This window comes from Monodon monoceros, unplaced genomic scaffold, assembly GCF_005190385.1.
Source record: "Monodon monoceros isolate NGI ecotype Baffin Bay Population unplaced genomic scaffold, NGI_Narwhal_1 Super_Scaffold_19, whole genome shotgun sequence".
NCBI classification, from domain to species: domain Eukaryota; kingdom Metazoa; phylum Chordata; class Mammalia; order Artiodactyla; family Monodontidae; genus Monodon; species Monodon monoceros.
The window spans coordinates 24,431,767-24,442,161 of NW_021703775.1; positions in this window are offsets into that span (position 1 = coordinate 24,431,767).

A 10,395-nucleotide genomic window follows, 5' to 3' on the forward strand; every position below is an offset into this window, starting at 1 on the left:
AGTTGTGGGAACACTCTTTGTCCATTCAGATGCTCCACAGATGCTGGGTTTCTCAAGCCAATTGTGAGGGTTTAGTCTGTAGCTTGTGCAGCTGCACGGAGAAATTTCAGTTCCTCTTCCTTAGTCGCACAGCCCCTGGGGCTCAGCTTTACTTTTGACCCCACCTCTGCATGTGAGTCACCCTCATGCATCTGTTCCCCTTCCAGGTGATAGGGGGTGAAAGCAGGACTGACTGGGGCACGCTTGCTCACTTAGGTGGGAGGGGCAAGAAGCAGTGACAGACTGGGGGGCACGTGCTCACTCAGGCAGGGGAGGGTCAAGGCAGCCACGACTGGGGCGCATGCACTCACCCTGCTGGGATCCCCCTCTAGTGCCCATGGCAGCAGAGGCCAGCAGACTGGGGTGTGCTCGCTCTGATGGGAGTCCTTCCATGTGCCCACGGAGGCAGGGGCTGGCGTGTGGGGAGAGAGTCTGTGATGGCAGCCCTGCCCCTTGTATGCCACTCAACAATGGTGCCTCACTTCCAAGGCAGACCACGCTTCTTCCTCCAGGAGCATTCCCAGCCCTGGAGGTCCTCATTTCCGTCTCCTCAGTCTGTCCCCATGCAGCCAATCTCATCACTCCCATCCCTTCAGGCTGTCTCCATGCAGCCAACAACTGTCCTCTTCCCAGGTCCACTCTCTTAACTCCACCCTTTAGCACCCAGCCCCCACCAGCACTGGTGGACACCCATCTCAAGCTGGGGTGCCTAGGGCTGACTTCCCAGGAGGCCCTGGCAGGGGTGGCATGCAGGCATGCTGGGGTCTGCACAGCAAAAGGAGGCCTTGGCTTATGGGGGGTGGGGCGAGCTTGCTCAGATGTGCACCCCTCTCAGTTCCTGTAGAGGCAGGGGCCAACAGGTGGGGAAGAGGGTTGCAATTCTGCCTCTTTTTTAAAATTGAAGTATACTTGGTTTACATTATTACATTAGTTTCAGGTGTACAACATAGTGATTCAGTATTTTTACTGATTATACTCCATTAAAAGTTATTGCAAGATAATGTCTGCAATTCCCTTTACTATACAATATATCCTTGTTGCTTACCTATTTTACAAATGGTAGTTTGTATCTCTTAATTCCATATCTCTAATTTGCCACTCCCCCCTTTTCTCTCCCCTCTAGTAACCACCGGTTTGTTTTCTATATCTGTGAGTCTGTTTTTGTTTTGCATATGTAATTCCAACATATACATATGTATATATATACACATTTATGTATTATTTTTAGATTCCACATATAAGTTCTATCTTATATGTATTTGTCTTTTCTGTCTGACTTATTTCACTAAACATAATATTCTCTAGGTCCATCTGCATTGCTGCAAGTGGCAGAATTTTATTGTCTTTTATGGCTCAATAATACTCCGTTTTATATATATATATATATATAAAATGTATGTATGTATAAAAAATGGAGTATTATTCTTTTCTTTATCCATTCATCTGTTGAGGGCCACTGGGGTTGCTTACGTATCTTGGCTATTTTAATAGTGTTGCTGTGAACATTGGGCTGAATGTATCTTTTCGAATTAGTGTTTTCATTTTTCTCTGGATATATACCCAGGAATGGAATTGCTGGACCATATAGTAGTCCTATTTTTAGTTTATTTAGGAACCACCATCCTGTTTCCTATAGTGGCTGCACCAATTTACAGTCCACCAACAGTGTGCAAGTGTTCCCTTTTCTCCCCATTCTCTCCAAAATTTATTTGTAGACTTTTTGATGATAGCCATTCTGACAGGTGTTATGTGATATCTCATTTTTGATTTGCATTTCTCAAATAATTAGTGATGTCAAGCATCTTTTCACATGCCTTTTCGCTATCTGTGTGTCTTCTTTAGAAAAATATCTATTCAGATTTTCTGCCCATTTTTTGAATGGGTTGTTTGGGTTTTTTTTGATATTGAGTTGTATGAACTGTTTGTATATTTTGGATGTTAACTGCTTGTCAGTCATATCATTTGCAAATATTTTCTCCCATTGCATAGGTTGTCTTTTCATTTTTTTTTGATGGTTTCCTTTGCTGTGCCAAAGCTTTTAAATTTAATTAGGTCCTATTTGTTTATTTTTGCTTTTATTTATTTTGCCTTAGGAGACAGGTCCAAAAAATATTACTATCATTTATGTCAAAGAGTGTTCTGCCTATGTTCTCTTCTGGGAGTTTTATGGTTTATGGTCTTTCATTTAGGTATTTAATCTATTTTGAGTTTATTTTTGTATGTGGTGTGTGGAAGTGTTCTAATTTTATTCTTTTATATGTAGCTGTCCAGTTTTCCCTGCACAATTTATTGAAGACCACTGTCTTTTTTCCATTGTATATTCTTGCCTCTGTTGTCATAGATTAATTGACCGTAGGTGTGTTGCTTTATTCTTGGGCCTTCTATTCTGTTCCATTTATCTATATGTCTGTTTTTGTGCCAGTACCATGCAGTATAGTTTGAAGTCTGTGAGCATGATACCTCCAACTCTGTTCTTTTTCTCAAGATTGCTTTGGTAATTTGGGGCCTTTATGGTTCCACATGAATTTTAGGATTATTTGTTCTAATACTGTGAAAAATGTCATGGGTATTTTGATAGGAATCACATTGTAGCTGTAGATTGCTTTGGGCAGCATGGCACTTTTGACATTATTAATTCTCCCAATCTAAGAACATGGGATATCTTTCATTTCTTTGTAACATATTCAATTTCCTTCATCAGTGTTTTATAGTTTTCAGAGTATAGGCCTTTTAACTCCTTGTTTAAGTTTATTCCTAGGTATTTTATTCTCTTTGATGCAATTTTAAACAGGATTTTTTTTTTTTACTTTCTCTTTCTGATAGTTCATTATTAGTGCATAGAAAAGCAACAGATTTTTGTATATTAATCTTGTATCCTGTGACATTGCTGAATTTATTTATTAGTTCTAATAGTTTTGGGGTGGAGACTTTAGGGTTCTCTATATAAAGTGTTATGTCATCTGCAAATAGTGACAGTTTTACTTCTTCCCTTCCAATTTGGATGCCTTTTATTTCTTTTTCTTGTCTGATTATTGTGGCTAGGACTTCCAATACTATGTTAAACAGAAGTGGCAAGACTGGGCATCTTGATCATGAATTTAGAAGAAAGACTTTCAGCATTTTACCACTGAGTATGATATTAGCTGTGAATTTGTCATAAATGGACTTTATTATGTTGAGGTGTGTTCCTGCTATACCAACTTTGATGAGAGTTTTTATCATGAATTGGTGTTGAATTTTGTCAAATGCTTTCTCTGCATCTATTGAGATGATCATGTGATTTTATCCTTCCTTTTGTTACTGTGGTATATTACATTGATTGATTTGTGAATATTCCATCCCTGGAATAAATCCCACTTGATCATCATATATGATCCTTTTTATATATTATTGAATTTGCTTTGCTAATATTTTATTGAGGGTTTTTGCATCTATATTCATCAAAGATATTGGCTTGTAATTTTGTTTGTTTGTTTGTAGTGTCTTTGGTTTGGTGTCAGGGTAATCGTGGCCTCTTCAATTTTTCAGACTAGCTTGAGAAGGTTAGGTACTAGTTCTTCCTTATATGTTTGGTAGAATTCCTCTATGAAACCATATGGTTCTGAACTTTTGTTTGCTGGGAGGTTTTTTTTTTAATTACTACAAATTCAATTTCACTAGTAGCAATTGGTCTGTTCCAATTGTCTGTTTCTTCTTGATTCAGTCTTGGCTGGTTGTATATTTCTAGAAATTTGCCCAGTTCTTCTAGGTTGTCCAATTTGTTGGCCTATAACTGTTCTTAGTATTCTCTTATGATATTTTTATATCTCTGTGATATTAGTCATTATTTCTTTTCTTTCATTTCTTATTTTGTTTGAGTCCTCTCTTTTCTTCTTGGTGAACCTGGCTAGAGGTTTATCAACTTTATCTTTTCAAAAAACCAGTTCTTGGTTTCATTGATCTTTTCTTTTTTAATCCCTATTTCCTTTCTGATCTTTATTATTTCCTTCCTTCTGCTGACTTTGGCCTTTGGCTTTTTTTTTCCTTTTTCTGATTCCTTTAAGTGATAGGTTAGGTTGTTTACTTGAGATGTTTCTTGTTTCTAGAGGAAAGCCTGAATTGCTATACACGTCCCTCTTAGAACTGATTTTGTGGCATCCCATAGATTTTGAAGTGTTCTGTTTCCATTTTCATTTGTCTCAAGGTATTTTCTGATTTCCTCTTTGATTTCTTCATTTACCCTTTGGTTTTTTAGTAGCATGCTTAGTCTCCACATGTTTGTTTTTTCTTTCTGTAATTGATTTCCAGCTTTATACCATTTTTGTTCAAAAAAATGTTTGATATAATTTCTATCCTTTGAAATTTGTTGAAATTTTTTTGTGGCCTAGCATGTGATCTACCCTGGAGAAAGTGTGCACTTGAAAAGAATATGTATTATGCTGTTTTTGGATTGAATATCCTGTACATATCTATTAAATCCAGTTGGTCTCCTGTGTCATTTAAGATCACTGTTTCCTTATTAATTTTCTGTCCAGATTTCTGGATAGTCTGTCCACTGATGTCAGTGAGGTGTTAAAATCCCCTACTATTATTGTATTATTGCCAATTTCTCCCTTTATGTCTGTTAGTATTTGCTTTATGTAATTAGGTGCTCCTATATTAGGTGCATATATGTTAAAGACTGTTATATCCTCTTCTTGTATTTATCCTTTTATCATTATATAATGCCTTTCTTTGCGTTTTATTATAGACTTTGTTTTAAAGTCTATTTTATCTGATGTGAGTACTGCTTCTCTTGCTTTCTTGTTGTTTCTGTTTTCACGAAATATCTTTTTCCATCCCCTCACTTTCAGTCTGTCTCTGTCTTTTGTCCTAAGATGTCTGTTATAGGCCGCATATGGAAGGGTCTTTTTTTTTTAATCCAGTCATCCAGCATATGTGTTTTGATCAGAGCATTTAGTTCATTGACCTTTAAAGTAATTATTGATAGGTAGGTATATATTGTCATTTTATTACTTGCTCTCTGGTTATTTTGTAGTTCATTTTTTTTTCTTCTTTGAGGTTTGATAATTTTCTTTGGTAGTATGCTTGTGCTCCTTTCTTTTTAGTTTCTGTTTATCTATTATAGGTTTTTGATTTGTGGTTACCATGTGGTTCATATATGTTCACCTATAATTATATCTGCTTGTTTTAAGCTGGTAGTCACTTAAGTTCAAACAAACTCTAAAAAAGGTACATTTTTAACCCCTTTCCCCACATTTTGTGTTTTTGTGCCATGTTTTATATCTTCATGGTTAATCTTTAACTGTTTATTATAGTTATAATTGCTTATACAATTTTTTTGTCTTTTAATCTACAAACTGGCTTATTTCAGTGGTTGATCCTTAGTCCTTACTATATATTTCCCTTTTCTGGTGAGATTTTCCCTTTCCTATAGATTCTTACTTCTTTTCCGCTTAGAGAAGACTCTTCAACACTTCTTTTAGGGTAGGTTTAGTATTGATGAGCTCTTTTAGTTTCTGCTTGTGTGGAAAGTTCTTTATCTCTCCTTCTATTCTAAATGACAATCTTGCTGGGTAGAGTATCCTAAGTTGCAAGGTTTTCCCTTTCAGACTTTGAATATATCATTTCACTTCCTTCTGACTTGTACAGAAACCAGCTGATAGCCTTATGAGGACTCTCTTGTATATGATTCTTTGTTTTTCTCTTGCTGCCTTTAGAATCTTTATCTTTAACTCTTGCCAGTTAATTATGATGTGTCTTGGTATGGATCTGTTTGAGTTCATCTTGTTTGGGACCCTCTGTGCTTCCTGTGCCTGAATATCTTTTCTTCTTTAGGTTTGGGATGTTTTCAGCCTTAATTTCCTTAAATACTTTTTTGATCCCCTTACTCTCTCTTCTTCTGAGACTCCTATAATGTGAATATTAGTATGCTTAATATTATCCGAGAGATCTCTTAAATTGCTTTCTATTATTAAAAATTTTGTTTTTCTTTCAGCTGTTCTGATTGAGTGATTTCCATTATTCTATCTTCCAGATCACTTCTTTGTTTTTCTGTATCACTTAGTCTGCCATTCATTTCTTCTAGAGTGCTTTTTATTTCAGCTACTGAAGTGTTCATTTCTGATTGGATCTTTATCATATTTTCTAGTTCCTTGTTAAAATGTTCACTGTTTACATCAATTCTTTTCCTTAATTCAGTTAACATTTTTATTACCAATGTTTTTTGTTTCTTTGCGGTACGCGAGCCTCTCACTGTTGTGGCCTCTCCCATTGCGGAGCACAGGCTCCAGACATGCAGAATCAGTGGCCATGGCTCACGGGCCTAGCTGCTCCGAGGCATGTGGGATCTTCCCGGACCGGGGCACAAACCCGTGTCCCCTGCGTCGGCAGGCGGACTCTCAACCACTGCGCCACCAGGGAAGCCCAATGTTTTGAGTTCTTTATTTGGTAAATTGTTTATTTCTGTTTCATTGTTTATTTTTTCAGGGCTTTTCTCTTGCTCTTTCTATTGAGAGTAGTTCCTCTGCCTTTTCATTTTTCTTAACTTTCTTGCCTCTAAGAGTTTAGGTAAAACAGTTACCTATGCAGTCTTGAAGGGGTGTCTTATGTGGGAGTGTCCCTATACAGACTGTGTTCTTCTAATGCTATTGGTGGGAGAGCTGGATTTGATGTGAAATAAGTCACCGTTTTCTCAGGGTGTGCTGGCAGCTATCACCTTGATAGGGGGTAGGGCTGGAGATAGAGGATCTAAAGCCAGTGCTGGGTATGAGGTGGGACTTTTTCTGCTAAGTGACCATCACTGCCCTGTCATGGATGGAGTCTGATCCCAAGTTGCTGGATCAGAAACCCTGAGGGTCAGGCCTGAGGTAGTCCTGTTTCCTTTAAGTGTCTGTTTTTCCCCTCCCCATACTGAGAACTCTGTCCCAGAATAGGGAAGTGCTGAAGCAAGTGGGTCCCATGTACAGACAGAGGTCAGATGTGTTGTTTGTGTAGGCACCTGTGGCTCTGCTCAGATGCAGCCTCGGGTGCCAGTCCCCTCTGTCCCTCACAGCCAATCACTTCCCTCTATTTCCAATGTCCCTGGCCTATTGTGAAACCACTCCACAGGGCTGGCAGGGGCCCACGTGGACTCATGGCATGTATCAGGAGGTGAGCTGTGTTGGAGTGGCCACCATCAGAGATCTGGCCTTCTTTTGAGGTGCTGCTTGAGTAAACACCAACAACGGCTGCCACTGTCCCATCCAGGTTCTATCCTGGGACCAACTCACCTCTGTGTCCTGTAGTTGAGTCTTTTCCCTCATAGTGGGTGCCCCAGATCCAGTGTTGCACTGTGGCATGGAGTGAGCAAGGCTGAAGTGTTCCTTTGGCTTGGGCTGAGGTGCATGGCAAGATAGTCATAGGAAACTGGCAACCACTAGAGCAGATCTCTCTCTTCCGTGCCTCAGGGGCTAGCCGGTGCATGCATGCTCCTCACTAGCAAAATCCAGCCCTCCCCCAGCCCTTTTATTTGTCCCAGCGGTCCTTCAAGCAGGGAAGGGGGCTTATCTCTTTTGCCTAGGCCTCCAGGATTGGGATGCCTAATACGTGGCTTGAAACGCTCACTCCCCAGGGCAGATGTCCACCTGTGTAATCTCCCTTTTCCTCTGAGTCCCCTCCTAGGGGCAGGGGTTCCAGCTCAAGTGTCTTTCTTCCTTTCTTACTGATTATGTGTGTATCTTTCTTACAGCCTAGGTTGTACAGGAGTACTTTTGTGAGCTTCCAGTTAGTTTTCAGTGAGAAATATTCCACATGTAGATGTATTTTTGATGTATTTGTTGGGGGAGGTGAGCTCCATGTCCTCTTACTCCACCATCTTGATCCGTCCTCCAACTACATCTCTTAGAAAAAGTATAACAATGCAGAGCTTCCTTTACCCCCAAGATGTGTCCAAAGCTGGTAATGAGGAGGGATAGGAACCGACATGTTAGGCAGAGGCTACAGGGGTTGCAGTGGTGTAAGTGTGTGGAAAGGCTTTGGGGCATCAGGCTTTCCCAGTTCACACTCCAATATTCTGACACCTTTCTACCAAGTTCGTGAAGTTCCTATTTTTAGTCAAACATAGGGAAAACTTTCCTATCTTGACTTAAGCAGTTCTACACATTAGGTCTGTCACTCACAGTTTGGTTCCAGTTTCTGTGTTAAGACACCTTCATTTGCAACAGAAATATATCTAACTTAAGAACATTTGTTGATTCATATAACTGAGAAGGGCAGGCTTGGATCTTGCTTCAGAGATAACTGGCTCCAGAGGCTCAAATGCTATCAGAAGGTTTGTCTCTCTCAGCTCTCATCTCTGCTTCACTCTGTTGCTGTTCTAATTTTCTTCTACCAGATGAAACTGGAGCAAACATGTACCATTATAGTGCACTGAATTGCTCACCACTGATCAAAGTCCCATACAGCTCACAGGCTGTGTGTGTGTGTTGTGTGTGTGTGGTGTGTGTGTGTGTGTGTGTGTGTGTGTGTGTGTGTGTGTCACAGTTTCATAGCTTACCGAGCTCAGAAGACAGCAAGGAAAGGATATTTTTGGTGCAGTTTCCCTGGTCTTCCATGGTTCCACAGACAAGCAGTAGCTAACAGTTAAACATCTGAGAAGACATTAGGAAGTGTAGGTGCCTTTGGAAGCTCCCAACAACTTCCCTTAAGAACCTCTTCCTTGCACCCACATAGGGGCACATCAAAATAAAGCAAGTATTAACAGACATAAAGGGACATATTTACAGTAATACAGTGATGGTAGAGGGTTTTAACATCCCACTTACATCATAGGATATATCATCCAGAGAGAAAATCAGTAAGGAAACACTAGCCTTAAATGACACATTTAGTCAGATGAACTAAATAGATATCTACAGAACATTCTACCCCAAAATGGCAGAATACGAATTTTCTTTCAAGTGCACATGGTATATTCTCTAGAATAGATCACATGTAAGACCACAAAACAAGTCTCAGTAAATTTAAGAAGACTGAAATCTTATTGAACATCTTTTCCAACCTCAACACTATGAGACTAGAAATCAATTACAAGAAAAAAAATACTGCAAAAAACAAACGCATGGAGGCTAAACTACATGCTACTAAACAACAAATGGGCCACTGAAGAGATAAAAAAGGAAATTAAAAAATCCCTGGAGACAAATAAAAAAATGGAAATACAATGTTCCAAACTCTATGGGACACAGCAAAAGCAGTTCTATGAGGGAATTTTATATAGGCCTATAACAATATAGGCATACCTCAGGAAACAAGAAAAATGTCAAATAAATAATTTAGCCTTACACCTAAAGGAACTAGAAGAAAATAACAGACAAATCCCAAAGTTAATAGAAGGAAGGAAATAATAAACATCAGAGTAGAGGGCTTCCCTGGTGGTGCAGTGGTTGAGAGTCCACCTGCCAATGCAGGGGACATGGGTTTGTGCCCCGGTCCGGGAGGATCCCACACGGCGCAGAGCGGCTGGGCCCGTGAGCCATGGCTGCTGAGCCTGTGCGTCCAGAGCCTGTGCTCTGCAATGGGAGAGGCCACAACAGTGAGAGGCCCGCATACCACAAAAAAAAAAAAAAAATCAGAGTAGAAATAAATGAAATAGAGACTAAAATAAACAATAAAAAAGATAAATGAAACTAAGAACTGGTTCTTAGAAAATGTAATCAAAATTGATAAACTTTTATCCAGACTCATCAAGAAAAAAGAGAGAGGGTCCAAATAAATAAAATCAGATATAGGATAAGTTACTACTGACACCACTGAAATACAAAGGATCACAAGAGATTACTACAAACAAATCTACAGCAATATTGGACAACTTAGAAGAAATAGATAAATTCCTGGAAATGTACAATCTTCCAAGATTGAATCACTAAGAAATAGAAAAAAATCTGTACAGACCTATCACTACTAATAAAATTGAATCATTAATCAAAAAACTCTCAACAAACCAAAGTCCAGGACCAGAGATGACTTCACAGGTAAATTTTATAAAATTTTAAATCATTTAATACTTATCCTTCTCAAACTATTACTAAATATTGAAGAGGAAGGAAAACTTACAAACTTATTCTATGAGGCCAACATTACCATGATAACCAAAATCAGATAAAGACACTACAAAAAAAAAAAAAAATTAAAGGCCAATATCCCTGAAGAACACAGATGCAAAAATCCTCAATAAAATATTACCAAATGGAGTTCAACAATACATTAAAAGGATCATACACCATGATCAAGTGGGATCAAGCTGGCTCAGAATCTGCAAATCAGTCAACATGACTCCACATTAACAAAACAAAAGATAAAAACACGATCATTTCAATAGATGCAGAAAAAGCATTT